Source organism: Orbicella franksi, chromosome 10, assembly GCF_964199315.1.
Source record: "Orbicella franksi chromosome 10, jaOrbFran1.1, whole genome shotgun sequence".
In the NCBI taxonomy this organism is placed as follows: Eukaryota; Metazoa; Cnidaria; class Anthozoa; order Scleractinia; family Merulinidae; genus Orbicella; species Orbicella franksi.
In genome coordinates this window covers 13,745,290-13,768,257 of record NC_138154.1, presented here as the reverse complement: position 1 = coordinate 13,768,257, position 22,968 = coordinate 13,745,290, and the positions used below count along the sequence as shown (strand labels likewise).

The window sequence follows — 22,968 nt, the reverse complement described above, 5'->3', positions numbered from 1 at the left end:
ATTTCGAGAGTGTCACTTTTTAAGTTCAAATACTATGTTTTTAGGTCTCGTTTTGCGTATTTCATCCAATTCCTTCCTTTTCTTATACACGTGTAGTCGGATGTACGACATTTAAGTGAAATGACAATAAATTGAGGTAACAATCACAAGTATAATTCTTCGAAAAGTTCATTTGCCGCAAAGCACTCTCACGACTTAGAATCACAATGACATAGGCCAAACTACAATTGTATGCCGGTGACGTGTGGAAAAAGCAATTCAGTATCAGATATTCATTGAAATGAAATACAAACTCCATGTCCCTACCTGTTGTCGAGTCTCAGTAATTTGTGAAACTAATTTTGTTTCAATGATGTGAAAACATTTTGTTGCCTTGCTGTCAGTTAAGATGTTGCCATGGCGAAATCAAGTTGGAAATAGAAGTGCTCTCTCTATATTTCACTTCGTTAATATCAGTACCTGATACAGCTTGTTTGTTGTGGTTGGCCTTTAGGAGGGCGGAAACCAAACTTCGTTTCTTTGATTTGATGACAACATATTTACTTATTCAACAGTGGGCATTTTAATGACTTTTGTTATTGGAAATACACAAGCCGGCCTAAATAGATGAATACCTGGCGTTGAAATATTGTTTTGATTTCCAGGCCGCAGCTTAATTATTAATCCCAATTATATAATGTATTATTATTTCTTGTTTGTCGGTTTGCTGTCGTTGTACCGCTTCATTACTGTAATTTAATGTGCGAGGAACGTTTCATTAATAAAGAAGTAAATAGTTGCCCTGAAAATTTGAGAGCGAGGATTATATTTTGAACGTAGTTATCTTTTGCCTAGAATAACTAACACTAAATTAACGTGAAATTTTTTTAAGTATAAATAAATTAAAAATTGATTATTTACTTTCGACAGATGTTTACATCTTTTCACCGTCCCTGAACATGTGTGATAACCGAGGTACAACTCAATAAGCATGCGCTGCGATCACATGACTCTGACGTCATCATGACTGGAAATGATGCCATGATATAGTGGGTAGGTAAAGTGGTCGAGGATTACATTAGCTTTTGAACGTGAGAGATCTGAAAATGCTCCAAGCGAGACCAGATGCAGCTTTAATAATTACCAGAAATGTCGCTATTTTGTAACAAAAAGAGAAAATTTGAGCTTAATTTTCACTCATGTTTTCAAAGGGAAGCTAGCGAATAAATTTGTAAGAAGGGCTCGTCCAACTCTATTGACCAATCAGAATCAGCGTAGTATCTCGGTTAGTGTCGCGTAGTATCTCGTGTAAGTTCAGTATATTAGAAAGCATCTCTTATTGAGTAGTAAATGTTGTTTACGGAAGCTGCTGGACAACACTTCCAACATTTCTGACAAAAAGCGGTCGAGAGAGGTCGGCGAGTGTCAGCAGTGGGCATTCAGTTATTGAAGACTTGGCTTGCTTGTTGTTTCCTTTCCCGTTAGGTAATATGTCGTCGTTTCACCAAGTCCCTGGCATGGAAAATAAAATTAGATTAGTCTGCTAGGGGAACATAGAGAGCTGAAAAGCACTGATTGGTAAGAATGAAGAACGATCTGGATAAAAACAAAAAAAATATGATGCAAAAGGAACTAACAGAAGGACAGACAACAAACCAACTAAGCACTAATAATCAAATAAACAGACATAACAAAGCAAAACAACAAATAAATAATATAAACATGGAAAAATTCGCGTGGAGGAAATGCCGGAAGATTTTTCTTGAAGCCATTTTTTCCCCGAAAAAAAAAAGTTTCCAAATTAAATTTTCGTCGTCATTTTACGCGGTATCATTGGCTTAAAAAATTTCCTATTTTCTTTCAGCCAATCACAATCTAGAATTACGATGTGTAATTTGCACTGGTGTTATACTTTTTGCGCTGGTGTTACACTTGATGAACTGCACTGCTCTCAGCCAATCAGATTCGAGTAATTTTTTTCGTGTATATTATTAATAAATAAATAAATAAATAAATAAATAAAATAGTTTCTATATTTCCAAAGTTCAATTCTAACCTTAAACATTTATTCAAAATGTTCAAATTACTTGCGTATCACACTACGTAATGTTTTATTTGAGCGCGTTAAGTTTTGTAATTGCCTTTTCACATTTAAGGCTTTATTCTTATTTATTTACTTATTTTTTTACAAGAAACGTTACTGAGCAAAATAAAGCTGGTATAGGTAGGTTTTGGTAAGTCAGAAATATATGGTAATGCCAATTGACCAATTTCGATATATTAAAATTCAGCCTAAAACAATAGACCTCAGCACGAGGCTCCGGGGAATAAACCCCACAAACTCTGTAGTTATTCCCCGGAGCCTCGTACTGAGGTATATTATCTTAGGCTGAACTTTAATATATCGAAATTGGTCTATTGTCGTAGTCTTCAAGCACTACTCACTTTTATCTTAACCAGGCCTCTCTCTTCCAGGTTAAAGCCTCCCAGCCTATCCAGGATTAGCTTGCACGTGGCACTTACATGGATATTCTGAGCTGTAGAACGCGTTGAAACAAAAAAGCTTACGGTCAGCATATCTCATATTCTTATGATACTCGCTACAGCTACTAATATATTCATAAAATCTAAGATTTAAAGAAAATGTATGTAAGTTACTCATGAAGAAAAAGCATTTATGATATAAAAACCAATGAAATACCAGGTGAGCTTTCACTAGAAAAAATGATATCTTCACTCGTGGAAATAACATGTTATCTTCACATGTGGAAAGATCACCGTTGCTATAGTTACACACTAAATGGCGCCTTTTGCAGCGAAAGTGAACTGGTTTTGCATTTTATTGGTGTTTATATAATAAATAGAACATTACATGGCCACTTGGGGATACGAAATTTCCCTTCTCGTGTTGGAAAATATTTAAATCTTCAACACTCGAAGATAAATTTCGTATCCCCCGCGCATCCATATGATATCCTCTATGTATCTACATTTGAAAGTCATCTAGGAGAGCCACTTTAGCACTGAGCGACAAAGAATTGAGGAATGATGATGATACCCAAGTTTTGAAACCATGTTTTCCGCTTAACTTTCCATTTCAGTCTTGGTCCAAAGACTGCAATTGTCAAATTACACAGAACTGAATGTTTCTTGTAATTAGACAACAGCGAGTTTTGAACAATGAACTACAACAGAGTTATTTTGATGTCTGGCATCTTGACGGAGTCCTCATCAAACACAGAAGCCTTTTTGAAAATATTTTTAGGCTAAAAAACACAGTAACTGCCATTTTCCCTCAAAAATGAACGCATTTACGGTATTTATTCGATTAAGCGCCCAACCTCGAATAAGCGCCCACCCTGAAGGTAGAAAAAGTTAATAAGCGCCCAGCCTCGAATAAGCGGCCACTCCCATCACCCCACCCCCAAAAAGTACTTTTTAAGCGCCCAACCTCGAATAAGCACCCACCCCCCCCCCGCCCCCCCAAAAAACATAATAATAATAAAGTGCACAAGAGGAATACGGGTATTGATTATTACGGTATACCTTTAATGGCTAACAATCTCTAGTTTCATTTCTGAAAATTTTATGATGTTTATTGAGAATTACGATAGCTAAAGAGACTTCTGCGAAGACCAAACAATGAGTTGTTAGTCCTGGGCATAAATCGAACAATGAACAGTTACAATTTATATGCTTTAATATTTTGTCATGTTTTGTTCTTATTTATTGTTTTGTTACTTACTGAAAATGGTGAAAATTTAATAAGCGCCCACCTCGAATAAGCGCCCACCCTGAAAGTCCAAAAATTAAATAAGCGCCATGGGCGCTTAACCGAATAAATACGGTACGTCCTAATATTAGTGTTCCTTCAAGCTTGCACTTTTTCTCGTGATGAACCAGGAATATAAACGGCACCAAGGAATTCTACGGCGGAGTTAATGCTGTTAATGGTGTACTATATATAAAGTGGGCTGGGGAATTCCGCCTCCAGCCCATCCAAAGAAAAAAACGTCAAAGGCGATAGTAGGACGTCGTCTTTTTGATTGGCCCCGCACATGAGTACGTGTTTAAGGCATACCACTCTCCCCATATAAAATCCCACTAAGCCCTTCCCCCATCTCAGAAAAATTTGAACGGTGCCCTAATTCTCAGTTCATTTTATCATGAATATTTACATACCAGTTCCCGCCTCTTCCAGCTGCCTTGTGATGTCCACTGTTTCGCCGAATATGTCGTACCGAGGCTTCTTCAGACCCACCACTCCTGCAACACAGGGTCCTGGAAAGAAAGAGAGTGACGGAGACGTCATGATTGTTGCTTTTTCTTATGATGCACAATGGTTCATAGCGGAAAAACGTAATAAGGATGCGCGATGTTTGGCCAGGCACCAGGCTATACAAGAAATTTCGGTGCGAAGACACATTTTTTCCACAAACCCTCTTCACATATTGCGTCCATATAAGCACTCCACTGAATTTATAAGCAACAGAGCCTCTCAGCAGGCAGGGGGAGTCTTGTTCTCTTGTATAAATAAATCAACCCAGCGACATATTCGCGTTCCTTTTCACAGTCCGCCGTTCTTTCTATCATTGCAGCGACCACAGCAGTCCGCATTATTACCTGAGCCCGAAAGTAGGTCTACGGATGCGTAGAACGCTGCGCGGTATGTTTATCCGCTCTGGCGGAAGCACAATGGTGCAATCCACTGCAGTCTCTTCCCCAAATTCTTTTTGGGAGCGCGTTTTTGTTCCCTAGTTTAGCTTAGCGATAAACCGCACAGGATAGTTGCAAGTATATGGGGCAAACGTATGCATGGTTTACAAGCCCCAGCTTGGTTATTTCAGAGGGTGTTTTACATTTAACTTTGTTATTAACACCAGGTCGGTAATGAAATGAATATATTCAAGAGTTCTTCCACTGCTCTTTTATCATCTCAAATAGGCTACTTTCGATATTTTGGAATTCAGGTTTTTAGCCTCGTGGTCTAGAGCACACGCTCATTCTATTTCCTTTGAACGTGTCCTCTAGGCCTCGCTACTAAACTGAATCTTTAATATATTGCAAACAATCTACTATTGTGAGATTTCCTGAGCACGAGACATCAATTTGGATGTCCATAAAAAAAAAATCGTTAAAAATGTCCCAATCTGAACGCACAGAAGCGATCCATTAAACTAGTTGAAGTCACCACACTTACCAGTATGAATTCCAATCCTGAACTGCAGCGTTCTTTCCTGCATGTGGCTGATTTTAAATTCCTTAAGATACGTGACAAGGCGTAAGGACATGCTGGCTATCTCACCAGCGTGTTTATTCCCGTTCCTCTCCGGAAGACCAGACACAACGAGGTAGGAATCGCTACTTGTTTCAACCTATACAAAGACAGAAATGTTACTTAAGTGGGCTTGGCAGACAGAGACACAGATAGAGAGAAAGAGAGACAGACAACAGACAGACCGGTGGGTGGAGGAACTGCTAGGTAGACAGTTATAGGTCAAAAGTAGAGATATGAAGTCTAAATCTGAGTCGAAAACTCCAGAAACTAAATATTCATTTTGATTGAAACAAAGATTGACTTGAGATTTCTTTACCTTGTAAACATCATATCGCGTCATGACTGTGTCATATAAGGAGTGTAGGTCGTTAAGTAGGTTTATTACCTAAAAAAAATCAATCAATCAATCAATCAATCAATCGAGAAAGCAAGCACAGCCAGTCACTTAGGCTCTTAGTCAGTCAGTTAGTCAGTTAGTGGGTTAGTTAGTTAGTCAGTCAGTCAGTCAGTCAGCCAGCCAGCCAGTCGTCAGTTAGTCAGTCAGTCAGTTCGTCATTCATTCATTCATTCATTCATTCATTCAGTCAGTCAGTCAGTCCGTCAGTCCGTCAGTCAGTCAGTCAGTCAGTCAGTCATTCAGTCATTCATTCATTCAGTCAGTCAGTCAGTCAGTCAGTCAGTCCGTTGATCAGTCGGTCGGTCAGTCAGTCAGTGAATTTGCACCTAGTCAGTCTAGTCAGCAAAGATACTATATTACAGTTTCAGCTTGTCAAACGTTCCTCGCAATGACAACAAAGTAAACAGGCCATTCTTGAACTGCCTTTGAATCTTTTTAAAAGCAAGTCTTCGTGTCAAACCATTCAAAGGAAAATGAAGAAGACTCGTTTTGACACCGTGGACATTGGCAACTGGAAAATGGCCTATTTATTCATAGAAATTTGATTTCATTTTTCCCTTCAGTATTATAATACCCAAATGACTTTTTCAATAGACTAACCACAATTAGACTCAAAACTCCAATGAGAATTAGCGAGCCTATGTAAAGAATTCGCATAATTTAGGTTGTATCAGCCGCGGAATGTCATACGGAATTTTTCCCAGTCCACAGTTTGTTTGCTTTTCTCTTTATTCAACCTTCTCATAATTAATTCCAAAGTAAGACAAAACATTTTGTTATATACTGAATTAAATAAAAGAAGAACCAAGTTCATCTGTATGCAGATTATAGAACGTCTTAACTAACCTGTATTGGTGAACTAAGTAACGTTATGTTGGAGAATTCCACGATATCACTGTAAAATATGGTGACACTATCGTAATGCTCTGCTTTCACTTCAAGTCCTGCTTTAAGATGGTCTGCAATGCTCCTGCGTCAAACGAAACGTAAATAGTACTGAATCTTACTCTAAGAAGCAGAGTAAACCAGAGACTGACTTCGTTAACATGTGCCATCATTTATCTTAATGCAGTAAACAATTTATGAAACTGAAAGTTATGACAAGAAAACAGTTAATTTTTCGCGAAAATCTAATTATTATTATTATTATTATTATTATTTTTTGCTCGAAAAGGTCGTTTTATGATGGTTCAGTCTCCCGTTGATAGAAACGACTCAAAATAGCAATATTTTACCTTGGAAGCATCTTGTGAAGAAGTTCATCAGTTTTGTTTTTTTCGCTTTGCAGTTGTCTTGTTCGTTCATTTACAATAGTCTCCAGGTTGTTTGTGTATTTTTCCATCATGGAGAGCATGTTGTCTATTACACTAACGGTTCTGAAAGAAAAAAAAAGGAAAATTGAGAGAAAAATTCTAGAGAGTTATCAGCTAGCTTGCGTTGCAGACATAAATTATGCCGTACATGGCACGGAGAGGCCATAATAGTAACTAAATTAAACTTACGTTCTCTGGCTAAAAGTATATAAAAACACAAGCTTTCGACTGTCTTAACTTCAATCTTCAACGGCCGGGTGGAGCGGCATAGAAGCGCTAGAAAACAACCAACAATACGGACAATAACTCTTTTCCACTTCCAGAACAATCTAGCATTCTTTTTTTTTTAACAAAAATTCTTAAGTTTACTCCATATTTTTATTCTATTGTATTTTGTCACACTATATTTTGGAATGTTTTAGCGCGTCTGTACCATTTCACCCGTTGAAGACCGTAGTTAAGACATTCAAAAGCTTGTGCTTTTTATATACTTTTAGCCGGAGAACGTTTTTATATTTTACCATGATTCGTCGTGGCTGCGGCCCTTCTATATTTTCATAAATTAAATTTGGTCAGCATTGGACAAAAATACCGGGTTTTTATTCGGGCTCCACTTTTTGTTTCGGTGCTGGGAAACTAACGGTTAGGCGTTACACTTCTCCTCTCGTTTTAACTTAGATTGGTTTAGAAGAACAAAAGTCCATGCCAGGAATTATGGTCAAAAACATTGACTTACTTTCCATGGTTGATTCTTTTAAGGATTTTCAGGATACCACTGAAGGTGGGCCTTCTTTCGGGGCTCTCATCCCAGCACATCTTCATGAGGTCCAAATATGGTGCTGGGGCACTGTCAGGAGGGACCTGGGGCCTGCAGTGTGGTTTAATCCCCTTCCGTACATAGAAGAGTATTTCTAAAACAAGGAAAATTCAAAGTTCCTTGTAAAGAGATAACATTAATAGTAAGACTTCTGCCTCAGACAATTGTCTGACCCCAGGTTAACAAGAAATAAAGCCAGACTTAACAGTCAAAAACTGCTGCTTTGAACTTCAAGTTATTTACATGTAAACTCACGTGACGTGTTTATAAATAACGTATTGACCCTAATCATAAATAGTAATTCATCTTGTAACAGAAATCAGAATTCCCTTTTTTATACTAGAGGAGAAACTTGGTTATTCTATCTCAATAGCTGCGTGATTTGCGGAGGTTTAGAAATTTTCAAATTCTAAATCTTCAATTCATGTATGCACATTTCAATTGCACTTATAAATACTGACCCTTGGGGCCGAGAAGTGAAGTGGAAAAAGGCTTCTCCCTGAGGACTATCTCTTGTAACATGATTCCATAACTGTAAACGTCTCCTAGCAGACTATTTCCACGGCCAGCGGCAGTACGTAGATGTTCTGGCGCAGTCCAAAAGAGAGCTGTGTACGAATATTGATGATTAAAAATTCAGATTATTTTATGATCAGTGCCAAAATTGTTTTCTTGGTTCTAAGCAGTAAGTTAGACAATTTGGAATAGGGTTAGAGAGAAACCAGTAACTTTATCAGGAAAATATAAATTTTTGTCTTAGAGAGAAATGCAATCTTCAGCTCAGAATCTCTTCCGTTCCTCGGTCAGCGTTTGATTCACTGGGGGAAACTCTGGAGTATTTCCCATGACAATGAAAAGACGGAAGTCGGCTTTGACGGAAACTGTTAAAAATGCAGAATTTTAAGACCTAATAGGAAATAAAAATATGTATGGGTGTCTAGGCGAAGGGAAGAATGTCATTTAGCTATATTAATAAGAAATTTGAATTTTGTGTTGACTTTCATCAACGTTAAACATTTATACTTAAACCTCAAGTGAAAATAAATAAATGAACAAATAAATACAGCTCGCTACTACTTTAAGACCAGAAAAGTGAAAAAAGACACGAGCCAGTAACCTGATAGAGTCTGTAATGTTTCCTTTCGATGTAGGTTGCTTTCGCGGAAGGTCCGCAGGCCATAATCAGCCACCTTACAAATCCAGTAACTGTCAACCAAGACGTTAGTAGACTTCAAGTTTCCGTGGTAACCTATTGAAGTTTTGTGTAGTTCCTCCATGCCCTAGAAAACGAATAGTAGTGGAGCTGTCAGCAATAGCGTGAGAGCCATTGTAGAGGTATGGGAAATAAAATCCTGAGTGGAATAACCAGTCCCATCTCCCGGGAGATATATCTGGGTTTGGTAGCATGAAGCGGCTTGGAGTATTTCTATTCTCGCCTGATGGGATGCTAGTCAAGGTTAGCTACGACATTCAGTAAATTCACCTGTAGTCATTGGTACCTAAATGTTCCTCAACGTAAAAATAGGTAAAGGTAGAGTCTGCATACGAGCCAAGTGGCTTACCAGGCCGGAGCTTATCCCGGTTTCTGTAGCATGAAGCGACTAGGAGTATTTCTACTCCCCCCTGGATGGGATGCTAGTCCACTGCAGGGTTACTCCCAGCATTAAGTTCGCCGGTACCCATTTATACACCTGGGTAGAGAGAGGCACTGTGAGGGTAAAGTGTCTTGCCCGGGAACACAACACAATGTCCCCGGAAACGAGTGCACTAACCATGAGGCCACCGCGCCTCCCACAACGTGAAAATATTGAAGGTAAATTAACCTCCGTGGCGCATTTGTAAAGTTGACGTTTCGTTTTTCAGCCCTTCGTCAGTGTAACTTGAGGAGTGAGGAAATGTAAAAGTGAGCTTCTTTGTCCTTTCTGGTCAATTCGTAAAACAGGTAAGGTTAAACAAACCACTTAATGACTGTCACCTGGACATTTGCAAGGCACGAAATAATTCCATGAAGGCCTATAACTAAGCGCTTATTGATGTATAACTTAGTGTACTCGTTGACTCACTCTCGCAATGTCCGAAGCAAAAGACATCCTGAAAGTCCAGTCCAGCTTAAATTTAATAAAATATCCTGCGAAAATATAATAATTACATTGATATGTGTCAGCCGTAATCGTGTTCGTTAACTTGTTCATCATGGGAGCAATCGTTTACGAGAGATTTTAATCAGAGAGTTTGAGCAACAACTGAAACAAGGTTTCACATTGATGACCATAACTAGAGTTGGTCGCTCAAGAGAGCGGCTACAAGGAGAGAAGTGACCACACCATGCAAACATCGACTTAAAGTGAAACAGAGCATTTTCCGCATTCACATTCATTCACAAAAGAAAGTTTTCACATGAGAAAAGAGTTCAGCTTTCATAGGATTGGTTTGGTACACCTACATGGCCGCCGTTTCATTGTTTTGGAACACCAATACGGCTGCCGTGACGTCGTAGTCAAGTGAAAGTAATTCATACAGGTATAGCTGGACCGAGTTAGCTAGACCTAATGAATGAATGTCTAAATGGTAGAAGTCAATAAAAAATTAATGCTTGTTTAGCTTCGAAAATATTCCCCACCCCTAGACCCCAGTACCTGCAGGCTTCCTTTTGCACAATATTCAGATACGATGTAAACATCCGGGAACTCAGCACACACACCCATAAATGGGTTGAGATTTACATGTCGAATTTCACATGCCTGTAAAGGAGGAAATACAATAGTTTTCAATCACTTTGAATTTTAGTATATTTTTGTATATCCTTGGGGCTGGGATGCGCAAATCAAATATTTAACATTTATTATATGGAGAAGAGTCTTTTACTGGGAACTAAACCCCTCGTAGATTCCATACGCCACTTCATCCGGGACCCGAGTGGCTTATTTTCGTATGTCACCTTTGTGAGTGTCGTATCGTTCAATGACGTTACGATTCCCGCCTTTTGCTTTTGTTGAATTGGTTTCTCCATATAATAAAAAGAACATTACACGTTGGCTCGAAGATATGAATTTTATGTTCTCGTGGCAAGAACAATATCTCACGAGTGAGCGAAGCGAACTCGTGAGATATTGTTCTTGCCACTCGAACATAAAATTCATATCTTCTCGCCACCGTGTAATATCCTCTATTTATTATAGGGCAATTTGGTCTTTAGGTAAATCCGAGCTGTCAGATTGTTTCTTTCTTGGTCGGGATTTTGTCACACTGATCGTTTCCATGGAAACGATCAGTGTGAACTTTATTTTGTGTTTTCGAAAGCATGAATCGATTGAAATATCGGCCCCCAGTCGTTTTTCTACAGCACCACGCCGCGCTCGGTTAGTAAGAGGTTAGCATAGTATATAGTTACAAGGATATGTACCTGACGTATTTCTGCTTTCATATTATCTGTAAGATGAGAAGTTCCCTCACAAACTCTCTTCACTAATACAGCCTTGCCCTAAGAAAGAAACACAGGGAAAAAAGGTCCCTTTGTCTTAATCCCACTTGCAGTCAATAGCTAGCCCCACAAAATAAGACAATTTTAAGCAAATTCTTCATCACAGTATATATAATGGAGCAAATCCACGCTTAAAGGCGGCAACAACAAAACAACAAACACTCCTAGACCCCATCGCCGTCACTTTCACCCCATCAGCCGTCGTCATTGGCGTCAGTATCATCATCATCGTTGTCGTCACCATTATCATCATCATCGTCATCATCGTCGTCGTCGTCATCATCATCATCATCATCATTATCAATATCATCATTATCATCATCATAATCAATATCATCATCATTATCGTCGTCGTCGTCGTAGTCCTCGTCAGCAGCGGCAATAGAAATAACCACAGCGTTTTTTTCCAAATTCTTCTATAAACCTTCAAGTTTACAGAGTTTTCTGCATAAATCTCAGCAAAATACAACGGAAAAAAAACTTACGCGAAAAACGCCTTTAAGTCTCGAGGAAAAAGAGGAAGGAAGAATACTAATCATGGAGCCTTGACGACTTATCTGAAAGAAAAAAATTACAGCTTCGCTTGAAAGAGCATACTTACGACGCTTAACTTCGGTTTCAGCATCAGCACATGCTGTAATTAGCGACGAGGAGTTTTGCCTCTCCCCCCTTCCCTAGATGGAATGCCCATCCATTAAAGATCACCCTCTTTCCCCAAGCGTTTTGTCAGATCACATTAAAACAACAAAACACAGTTCCAATTTATACGCACTGTGAGAGAAACGGCAATTAGTTGAACCCAGACCTCTTAGTCGGAAAGCAGCGCATCGGCCATTTGTACTAGGCTACCTCGCTTTTCTATTTTGAGTTCTATTTTAACTCCATGCAAAAGGCAAAATTCTCTCGGTAGAAAATGAAAACATACGCAGTTCCTAAGCATTGTACCCTTGTCAGACGAAGTGTGAATTGTAGGATGTCTTTAATTTGTGTTGATAAACCTTTCTTCAAGTGGAGCAAGCTCAAGTATACAGCTAAGGAATATTTTCTATATTAGTATAGATCTACTAGCGTTCTATCATTATTTATTCTGTTGTAGATAGTGAGTAGCGTGCTAGTGTGTGCTAGTTAACAAAGCTAGTGACGGTCGCTTCTTGGCGTTTTCAAAGTGTCTGTGAAGAGGATTTAGATAGAGTTTTGAACGACTAGTAGATTTATACTAAAACAATTAGATTATTCGCTCTCGATTTCTATGCGTGAACTTTTACGCGCCATAGTTCACCGCAAAATTTTCTCCGATTCTTATTGGTTTAAATTGATCACGTGACGCGATAGTGTTCATCCACGGAGAGACACTATCAGCCCATGGTGCCCGTCCGAGGAAAATACCCGGATGGATAGTACTCGTCCATGAAAAATTTTTTGTAAACAAGCGAGCTTATAAAAAAAATTAACAATTGAAATTGTATCAAGTGGGTTTTTGTTTATTTTCCTTTCAAATTTTACATTTGGCTTTCACAGCTTTGATCTAAAAAAGTTGAAAATAATTCATTGTGATTTTTGAGCTGGCGCGCGGAAGAAAATTTAGAGGTGAACAATGAAGACAATAGACTGTTAAACACTGATAGTTGTCCCTTGGAAATTTGATGTTCTTAAAACTAGCATATATTTGTTTTAAGAAGATCAAATTTCCGCGGGGCAACTGTCAGCCGATAGTTCCTCGACAGAAAGACGCTATTGTTTAAATAGAAATCTCGAGCTCATAATCTAACTGTTTAGTAGATTTTCTCAGGAAACGATTCATAACTAAATACCAGAATAAAGTACTAAAATGTATTTAGTGCAGTTGGGAGAAATTTGCCTCTGATCTCAGGGCTCACCTGATGACAATTGCTGGGGATGGTGGAATTGTCGTCTGGGTCATCTGATGGCGCAATCTCTTTGTAATCAATAATCCACTTTTTGTGGAAAATTTCCTGCTCTTTCACGCGTCTTTTAGCGCAGATCAAGAGAACGAAGACGACTATAAGTAGTAGACACGCTCCGGATACGCCGAGAATGACACTGAGATGGTCTGAGAAATAAAGAAATGATGAGAGGGTGTTTTAGTTTTTATTATCGATGATGCACCGCGTCACAACTCAACGACATTAGTCAGGAAGTTTCAGGAATACTATCAAAGACGCAAATGCTGTTTTTCCAAGTCTGTCGAGAGCTATTTTTTCGCTGGGCTTTGTGTTTCTTGAGCTCCAGCAGTTATTCAAAATAAAAGTGAGGTTTTGTTTGGATTGAGTTTTGATAGCTTTCTTTTGGTTGGTTTGTTTTTTTTATTCTCTTTCGAAGGTAACATGTATTAGCAAAGCTATGTATGCCTGGGGCAGGCGTTGCATGCATTTCTTTGTGAAATTTGGCAGTTAAGGGTCCAATATTCTCACGAGTTTGCAACTGATTCTTATGAAGCTTTGTATAGTTAAAAGTTCGGTATGATAAATCGAGCGGTGAGTCTTGTTTTTTGTTTGAATGAAACAATTGGAAAAGCGTGACATCGTAGAAAGGGCCCATTTAATGATTCACTTGGCTTCGCACGTTATTCTGTGTTTGACATCACCTACGAACCTTTAAAGATACTTTGACAGCTAAAAATAGTGGTGTTTTGTTATGAACACCCTAAGCGAGACCAGAATCCTTGATCTATACCCCTAATTGAGCCGACGAGCATTCCCGACCTTTTCATATGGGAGTTTACCCCCCCTCCGGGATATTGTCCTTTGAAATTTGATTGGTAAATTGCGTTAGCGGAAGGGCAAGGATCAATTCTAACCTGTGCTTTCCTCTTTCTGATGGCATTCATTCCCAGTGAATCCACACACTGGATTGCTAACAGGGACCTGACTTGATCCACCTGGCCACCGCATCTCTGATTTATGAAACAGTCGTAGCTCGTGATAAATTGAGCCTGAACCGTTCTTCCGTAGATTGGTTCTGTTTCCGACGAACTTGTACGAGCCATCCCGAAGATTACCGACGACAAACTCTGGTATTCGTGTACCATTTTCCATAAATACACGACCCGATTTTCCTGAATAATAATAATAACAATAATACTACTAATAATAATAATACTAATAATAACAATGATAATGATAATGACAATAATAATAAGAAAGAGAAAAACTGAACAAGTAGCAAAAGCAAAACAAGTTAGTTCCCAAAAGCACTCATGTTACAGTCTGTGAAACTGAAATTTGCCTCTATTTTATTATGCAAAATACTTGTAGATGACCCCTGAGTTCAAAGAACTTCATTTATGGACACACAAGCACGTTTGCCAATTCATGCTAAAAGGATTATTATTGGAACAACTGTACGCAATGCAGAAGGTCGTTTTAACGTAAAAGTTTTAATCATCAAGGTCAGGCGATTTTTCCTAGAGTTCCACTGTGTGCATTCTAAGCCAAAAATCTACATTTTGATTGGCCTCGTGGCCGAAAAAACGAGCAAGGATGGGACGAGAGTATTTTGGGTTAAGGCATTAAGAAAAACTTACCTCGGAAACGTCTATTGAACATGCGTGCAACGACTTCTGAAGTGTTAGTGATGTCATTTCCACTAGTTAAAGTATCATTCACGGCCAGAGAGTACAGGTATACGGCATCATACACAAACGATGCGTACCACGAAGGCTATCAGTGAGATGTAAATGTAGTAGGTTAATAGATCAGTCATTCATTCGCATATTCATTCACTCATTGATTCATTCATTGATTCATTCATTGATTCATTCATTGATTCATTCATTGATTGATTCATTGATTCATTGATTCATTCATTGATTCATTCATTGATTCATTCATTGATTCATTCATTCACTCATTCAGTCAGTCAGTCAGTCAGTCTGTCAGTGAGTCAGTGAGTCAGTGAGTCAGTGAGTCAATCCATCAGTCACTCGGTCAGCCAGTCAGTCAGTCAGTCAGTCACTCACTCACTCACTCGGTCGGTCAGTCAATCAATCAGTCAGTCAGTCAGTCACTCGATCAGTCAGTCAGTTAGTAAGTCAGTAAATTGGCCAAAGAACAAGATATGATAAACATCCCTACCCTTTACCTCAGGATGCAAGTTTCTCTTGATGGAGGGTTCAAGCTGATTTACAGCCATTTCTTTGTACTTCTTTTTAAAATCCTCAGAAAGTTCAGGTCGATAAACACTAAGATCTATAATGCCGTTCAGTATATCCGGGAACTTGGAGTCTTTTCCCTCGTTTCCAGTCCACTGACCATCGTTATAAAACACGTCCGTATTCAAGTCTAATGTTATAAAGGCGTAATCTCCATTTGTCATGCCTAAACTCTCAGCGGCCTTCATTATGGCAAGGACTTCGTTGATATAACATAGAATAAGGAACACTGGCAAAAAGACAGAAAAATATATAATTCTATAGTCTACACAGTGGGGAAATCTGAGCTAGCCATTTGCAAGAATGAGTCATTCTGTGCGCCAGTAGAACAAAGTTAAAACGGACTAACAAACAATAAACGAACATAAAAGATCTTATTAACCAACCAGCTCCGCCAACCCACCAATCAACAAACCAATGAACGAGCCAGGAAAAGCTGTTAGGGTAGATATCTTCTTTGCAGAGGCTTTTTTGTTTAAAACGTACGTGAGGCAAAAGTGAGATGAGACTGGTAAACAAGTTTTAGAAGTTTACAAAGGAGTGTTTACTCGTTGTGTCATGTTCACCAACGCAGTAGAAATTTAAAAAAACCTGCCTAAATTGGACTGTATATATACTTCTAAGTGAAAATGGAATTTGGCGGCAGTAAATAGTGAACTTACCCCGTGTAAAATTCTTCCCCTTGGACAAAACTCTCTCAAACTGCGGGAGTTTGTTATCGTAAGTCTCGAACAAGGAAACTTTCAACGTAGATTCCACTGCGCTTCGTATTTTACCAGCCATCGTCTTCCATTCGACTTCAGATGAGCTCAAAATAGCGAACGTTGTCCAGTTAAACGCTTTCAAAATCTGGAGCACAAACTTTGGAGTATAGCGTTCGTTGCGTCTTGCATACGCTGTTATGGTGCCAAGCGTACTGTAAACATTTTTGTTGATGAATTCATTTGAAGACGCCGCATAAGTTATAATAGGCTTGTTCCATATCTTTGCGAGCAAAGCCGCTGGTTCAGTGACCACGGAACACGCGGGCCCAATGAATATGTCGACGTTTTTAAAACCAACCATTGCTTGAAGGCCTTTTTCAGGTTCACACGAGCTGTCAAAAATCTCGTACGTTATGTTGTGTCCTGACAGCAGGGTAAAATCGTTCATGACGTCAGATGTTGCCATGGGTACAGCTGCAGCTGTTCGTGTTCCGATTGGCCAACGGCCTGTCATTGGCAATAATGCACCAACTCGAATTTCTGACGGTGGCAAACAGAAAGAAATTGAATGGACTCGACACTTCATTAAACACTTACTGTAATAACCTAACCACTAAATTAGTAAATATTCTCTTAATTCAAGATACCCTGTATGTTTAGTGTGATAGAGCCTTCCTCTAGAGGACTACGTTTTTTCTGGTATACAAATTGTTGCGCGCAGCCTGTAATTCTTGTTGCGGTTGAGAAACAACCCAACATTTTTCCACACGCCTACGTGGGGACTTGAGCACTTATAGGGGATCTGTTCTATTTGAACACTTGCACAAAAACTTGGAAATCTGTCGCACGTCGTGTTCTCGTAGTTGCCTTAGTATTTTAGATCACGTCAGCACTAATTTTCAACTCCATGATCTATTTACATTCATCAGGAAAAGTTCACTTCGAACCAACGGTTAAAAGATGTTTAGTTCAAAAATCTCGTTAGATTTCTCACGTAGTTATGCATTCTATCGTTGTATTGCCGCCATTTTTGTAAATAGAAATTGTTATTCTATTTTACATGGTCTGTCGATACTCTATAACTTTATCTTGTGTCTTCCACGAAACTTGTAAGTGTTGTGTCTTTTATTCTGAATGTACAAGGTGACGTGTTTTTCTAAATGCACAAGGTGAACAATCGGAATTTAAGAGCTACGTCTATACGATATCTTGTCCATGTTAATAGTAAAAAGACAGAAGATACAACCTAGAAATTCAGATTTTAGTGTTTCCTGTTACAATACAGTAACTTGGTAGGATCAAAAAAAGAGGTAAGAATTGGTTCATGCTTAGCGTGCGTATATCGAACAACTCTTACGTTTCTTTCGTGCTCTCCAAACTTCCCGCGTGCATCCATAACTCGATATACGCACGCTGAGCATGAAACAATAGTTTATTTTCAAATTAATTTGACGTGAAAATGTGGGCAAACAAAGCCAAAAATATACTCAATGAAAATGCAGACAAACGAAGTCAAAATACTCAAGTTTTAGTAAACATCTAAGCTTGGCAAAAGTCGAAAGCTCGAAGTAGGGTTTGGATTGTTCAGAATAATGTTCACATTGCCTAAACTTTAACAAAAGGAACTCCGAGCTAAACTCGACGGACAATTTGCGGCTAAAATGAAACTGCACACTTCATCTGATATGCGCACGGCGGTGCGTATATAGAGATTTCTTTCATGATGGCTCAATAGGAATTAGATAAGACAAGCGCGAGCTATGTTATAATAAGCACTTAATGACTGGCCCCAGGGGAAACAGTGAGTTTTGTTTCCCCGAGATCCTCAATGTTCCCCGAGGTGAAGCCGAGAGGAACATTGAGGGTCGAGGGGAAACAGAACTCACTGTTTCCCGAGGGGCTAGTCATCAAGTGTTTTGTTATACCTCCCGACTCAAAAATAGAAAAAAAACTGCGAAAAAATGATTTGTACGAGCGGCACTCAAGCCGAGCCGTCCTACCGAAACGACACGATAACAGTCTTTTTCTTTGCAGCTAACAAAAATAAAGACAACACTTAAGTTGCTTTGCCTTCTTCTAATGCTTAACTCGAGAATTCTGTGCTTGATTTGACGAGGAACAGCATATTTGGTTGTAAATGACACTATTTTCCTACCTGGCGAGTGGCGACAGCCATCGAAGAGCGAGTTGTCGAACGCGGGCGACCCATTTTTGGCGCCAAATTAAAAACTTGAAGACACAGAATGTTCAAATTTTCCCCTTTGTTAATCTGATATGTTTTTGCCGAATTATAAATCCCTTTTCGTGAATAATGAATGTCTTCTCTAGTGACAAACGTTGCCCGACTTCAGTGGCCTTTTGACATTAGGCCGACTGGCTCACAAATTTGCCGCCGTTTCAAGGTGCACGACCTGATCACGTGCGAGTCGAAAGTTCAAGTTGTCGTTTCCCTAGGGAGTTAGTGAGTTTTGTTCGCCCTAGGGAGTTATTTAGTTTTGACCCATGGCACGTGACACATTCTCCTCCAATCGCAAAACGTATCTGAGTTGGGAGGTATAACAATACTGTTTACTAGTAAGTTAGTAAGATTTAATCAGAATGGACATTATGAATTTGTTCAGACTTATATTTATACTTAAGATCAGAATTAATCTGACTTTTGTAAAAATATGATTTTTTTTACCAAATCTTTTAAAATTTATTAGGTTAACTCACGTATTTGTTAATTGTGTGCTCATTTAGCTCAAACGATAACACGGATTAACTTATTAAATGAATACTTTAAAATTAAAGATGCTGCAATTTTCACGGGACCTTACATCTTATTTGAAACACATGAAATTAAAATAATTTGTCGCACAAAGTTCAGTATTACCTTTGCTTAATGCTGAAGGCGTAATTACGCCCAGACTTGGAATCAGCTATGGAAGAAAAACCAAAACACAGTAAGCCTTAGTTTGGCGTATAGCAGACAAAATATGTGGAGAAAGTATAAATAGAATATTATTTTGTTTTACTTCAGGAAAGCATTAAATACAAATATTACGAAGAGATTGTATAACTTGTTTCTTACCAAGAGAAAGACGAACATTGTAACTTTTGAATAAAGAAGCTTGCTAATTCGATTCTTCAGCTTTCTGTCACGCAACCTTGAAGTCAAAAAGAAAATCCAAGATTAAAATATTATTTTTTCTTATCAGTAATCATACTTTTGTTTTAACGTTTGTTTTGAGAATATGGTGTTATATCAAGAAGGTTTCGTCCAGGTTGATTACTCTGCTTTGGTCCTGTGCACCTGTCACTCCCACGCCACAAAATTGTTGGAATGGTTAATTTTTGACAAGATAATGTGTCCCTGAACCCCACAGACAGAGTTTTGTTTTAACTTTACAAAACGTAACAACTTATCATGCTTATCACAAATGAGGGTCACCGAGCTTGTTTTGAGTTAGAAGCACTGAAAACGAAAATTGAGGATGTTTCTAGCGGGTTGTATTGTTGCTATGGTAACCTGTTATATAAAAAGGATGACCACAACTTGTTTACTGGTGATCGGGCATTCATGTGATGCCAATATTAAAGCATCATTTGACAAACAGAGGTAGCATTCTCCGTCAAAGTATAGCTGTTGGAAAACTGCTGGAAACTGTTGCCAGCCACCTTTATAGTTTTTATGATGTACAGTTCACGATAATTCGTTATGCGTAAGATTTGATGGTTTATTTAAAATTAAAAAGGGGCAGCATGCAATAATCTACCGTCAAATGTATCCTACACTTTTTATATCCCAATTTAAGGCTGTTCTTTCCAAAGACTTATTCCACTCATTGGTTATTTATGCTGCCGAGGAACTGACGCACTCAACAGGTCTAACAATAGGGAGCGCCTTAAGCAATGACAACGGCGACCCGGAGGACATCGCGTAGAACAAAAAAGAATTTATGTTTTACCTTCGAATTTCGCAATTGCCTAGATCTGTTCTGTGCGCCTATCGGTCTCAAAATATGTAATGCCACTGTTCAATTCCAAATAAAAATGCGAAAAAGTAGCCGCCGTCGTTGCCTTCGGCAAAATAATCAAAACTTAGCCATTTCACGTTTTGTTTTGCAGAGGAGGCCCAAGAAATGTGCACAGATTTATAACGCACGTGCAGAGCCATTGTTCTGCTCGTTAAACCTTTTGTTTGGTGGCGTTCTCGTTGCCGTCGCCGTCGGGGATTACCTAACCTCCCAAGTATCCCCAGGACGCCCTCCACTCTGGGAAATTGCATTTTCCTCCATATTCGTCCCTTTGAGAGTTGCTCCGAATAATGGCCACTGCACAAAATGAACGCTGTTGTTTTGAGCTGAAGTCGACCCATTAAGAGGTATTAGCTTAATTAACACAGTTAAGCCCCAAGAACTAACGTAAAATACTTAAACTGCCTCTGTGCATTATTTCTCAAGGTTGATACCAAACTCACTCTTGAACATTTAGGAGAGATCAAAACAGCATTAATGTAACGATCGATTACTTGCTAAAGGATACCCGTGACATTTCTGATAACTCGAAGTTTTTACTTAACATATTCTAAAATTCGTTCATAGTTTTTGTGCATTTCGCAATTATCCTTTCCAGGCAGATTATCATTTATCAACAGTGCCAATCTGTCGAGGTTATCTTTACCATTACAATGGACTTAACATTTTAAATAAAAAAAGATTATTGTATATTGTGACCAGTTGTGGCAGTTGGTTGTGTTTTTAACGGGAAAATGCATCAACTCCAGGTATTTTCTGATCTATCTATGCGTGAGACATTGCAAATTTTCCTGGGGTATATAATCTATAAGATAGCGCTTTGGGTATTTTTTTTAACAATAAAAAGAAAGAAGGTAGTTCCGAATAGCGTTGATGTAATATTTGCGCACACAGAACCCAGCACCTAATGTTAACATGTATAACATGATCAAAATATCATAAACGTGGTGCAAACCTTGTCTTGTCTTTTTCGGAAATACGTCCTGGCTGAAACTTTTTCTCTACACTGAAGCAAAAATACATCCCCTTTTTCTGGTACAACTCAAAGTTTTTCACTTTGACATTGAGCGCAGGCAGGATAAATACTGAGAGGGGAGAAATACAACTGGTCCGGGTTCGGTAAACATAGCTATTAAAACGTATTCGTTAAGGGCAGCTGCAAGTTGCTCTCACAACATACGGCGTCAGGAATTCTGTAGACAGTTTATCGTGAATAGACTAGATTGAACCACGGGATAATTTCATGCAAATTGAACTCGCATTGAACACGCAGACATCTCAGGGAAGACATCCATGTGTTGTAGAATAAATTTAGAATTTTTCTACCTTTGAATTATGACATGATTTCGGCTAAAAAGAATGTAGCATTGTGTTTAATCAAGCTACGTTGAAATTTAACATAAACACCGGAAAACTAATCGGCAAAGACATCTTTAGCATCAAACACAACAATATAATTAGGTGGTCTATACAGCTTCTAGGAACCGCAGAACAACACGAGTTTCATTAACATTTTGAGCATTCACATTTGAAGAGAGATATGGAGTGAGTAACGAGAATATCTACCTTACATATACCAAAATAAGTTCAATATTTTATAGTTGAGGCATTTAAAATTAGGAATTGTAAAATGAGTACACGTTACATTTGTTTTTTAGGTCACGTGATAATATCCATATGTCAATTTAGAAAATAGCCCAAAGAATATACGCGCTGATTGGTTTAAAATCGTGCTTCTAAACAGAACTAGCACGAGCTGCATAGCCAAGTGTGGGAATTAAAGAGATTCATCAAGAGATACAATTTCTTAACAGCGACTGACAGAATTGTTTTTGTGATACCATGTTAAATAATCAGCCTAGACGAAGTAAATTACTTCAAAAAAAAAAGCTGTGCTTGAGTGATATCGGAGCATCTCAGCAAAATGTTGATTCCCCGATTAAAATCGTGTGATTTAATCGCTTGGGAAGCGCCACTTTACATTTATCTTAGTGTTAAGTAATTATGTCTTTACCCTGATAGTTACTAATAGCACAGTCATTGTGTTCGCATTGTTCAGATTTACTGGAGATGTGGTTAAAAACACAAGCTTTCCTTTTAAGCAGTACTTCACTTAAAAATTCGCTTTTCTAAAAAGCAACCCCAGATTTAGGCTTTTTATTTATTTATTTATTTATTTATTTCCTTTTTTTTGCGCATCGTTCGAAAATGATCTTGCGACGAAATGGAAAGCGAAAATAGTCAAAAATGATATATTTTTCTTCACTCTGCTTATTAAACTACCTGGCTAAATTAGGCTTTCATGATTTAAGCCATAAAATAGAACGTGAAAAGGTTTGATTCCACGGTTAAATTCCAGGACGGCTACAAGAATCGAGAAAAAATCGAGAATTTTCAAAATTATCTTTGAATAGAAGGAGAATCTGCGAGTGCCAAACATGACCCTCTCTTATGTTCATATATGTGTTAGCTATGGTGGTATTAAATTTTTTTGTGTGTAAAATTTGCGTGGTGTTTTTTTTTTTTTTTTTCAAGAGTTTTGATTAAATTTCGCGATTCAGTTTTGTCGATTCTTGAAAATGCGTGAAAATAGCTAAGAATAAGGTATTCCAGTGTTTGCGCGTTGATTACATTTTGAAGTCTCGCTTTTTGACAGGAAAGGTTTAATCGATGTTTTTTAGCTCTTGGCCGCCTAAATGAAGAATGATGTTAGGAAAATGTAATAACTGTTTATACAATAACAAAAGAAAAATTACCCCAAAACTATGCCCGTAATTTTAACATCAGGCGTGAATTATTTCCTCAATTC

General features: G+C 38.4%; 1 pseudogene across 1 annotated transcript; it reads right to left on the bottom strand.

Moving 5' to 3' along the window:
- Positions 1 to 103: 103 nt before the first annotated feature.
- Positions 104 to 19,792, bottom strand: LOC145499733 (atrial natriuretic peptide receptor 2-like; annotated as a pseudogene). Its single transcript, XR_014050975.1, has 21 exons — positions 19,214 to 19,792; positions 19,016 to 19,061; positions 16,099 to 16,680; positions 15,367 to 15,665; positions 14,810 to 14,945; positions 14,084 to 14,341; positions 13,143 to 13,336; positions 11,751 to 11,822; positions 11,188 to 11,265; positions 10,421 to 10,525; positions 9,848 to 9,912; positions 8,902 to 9,064; positions 8,246 to 8,392; positions 7,704 to 7,878; positions 6,890 to 7,030; positions 6,501 to 6,624; positions 5,574 to 5,642; positions 5,180 to 5,354; positions 4,162 to 4,260; positions 2,425 to 2,516; positions 104 to 1,491 (listed from the first exon to the last, which is right to left on the bottom strand). The product of XR_014050975.1 is annotated as an atrial natriuretic peptide receptor 2-like (transcript).
- Positions 19,793 to 22,968: the final 3,176 nt, after the last annotated feature.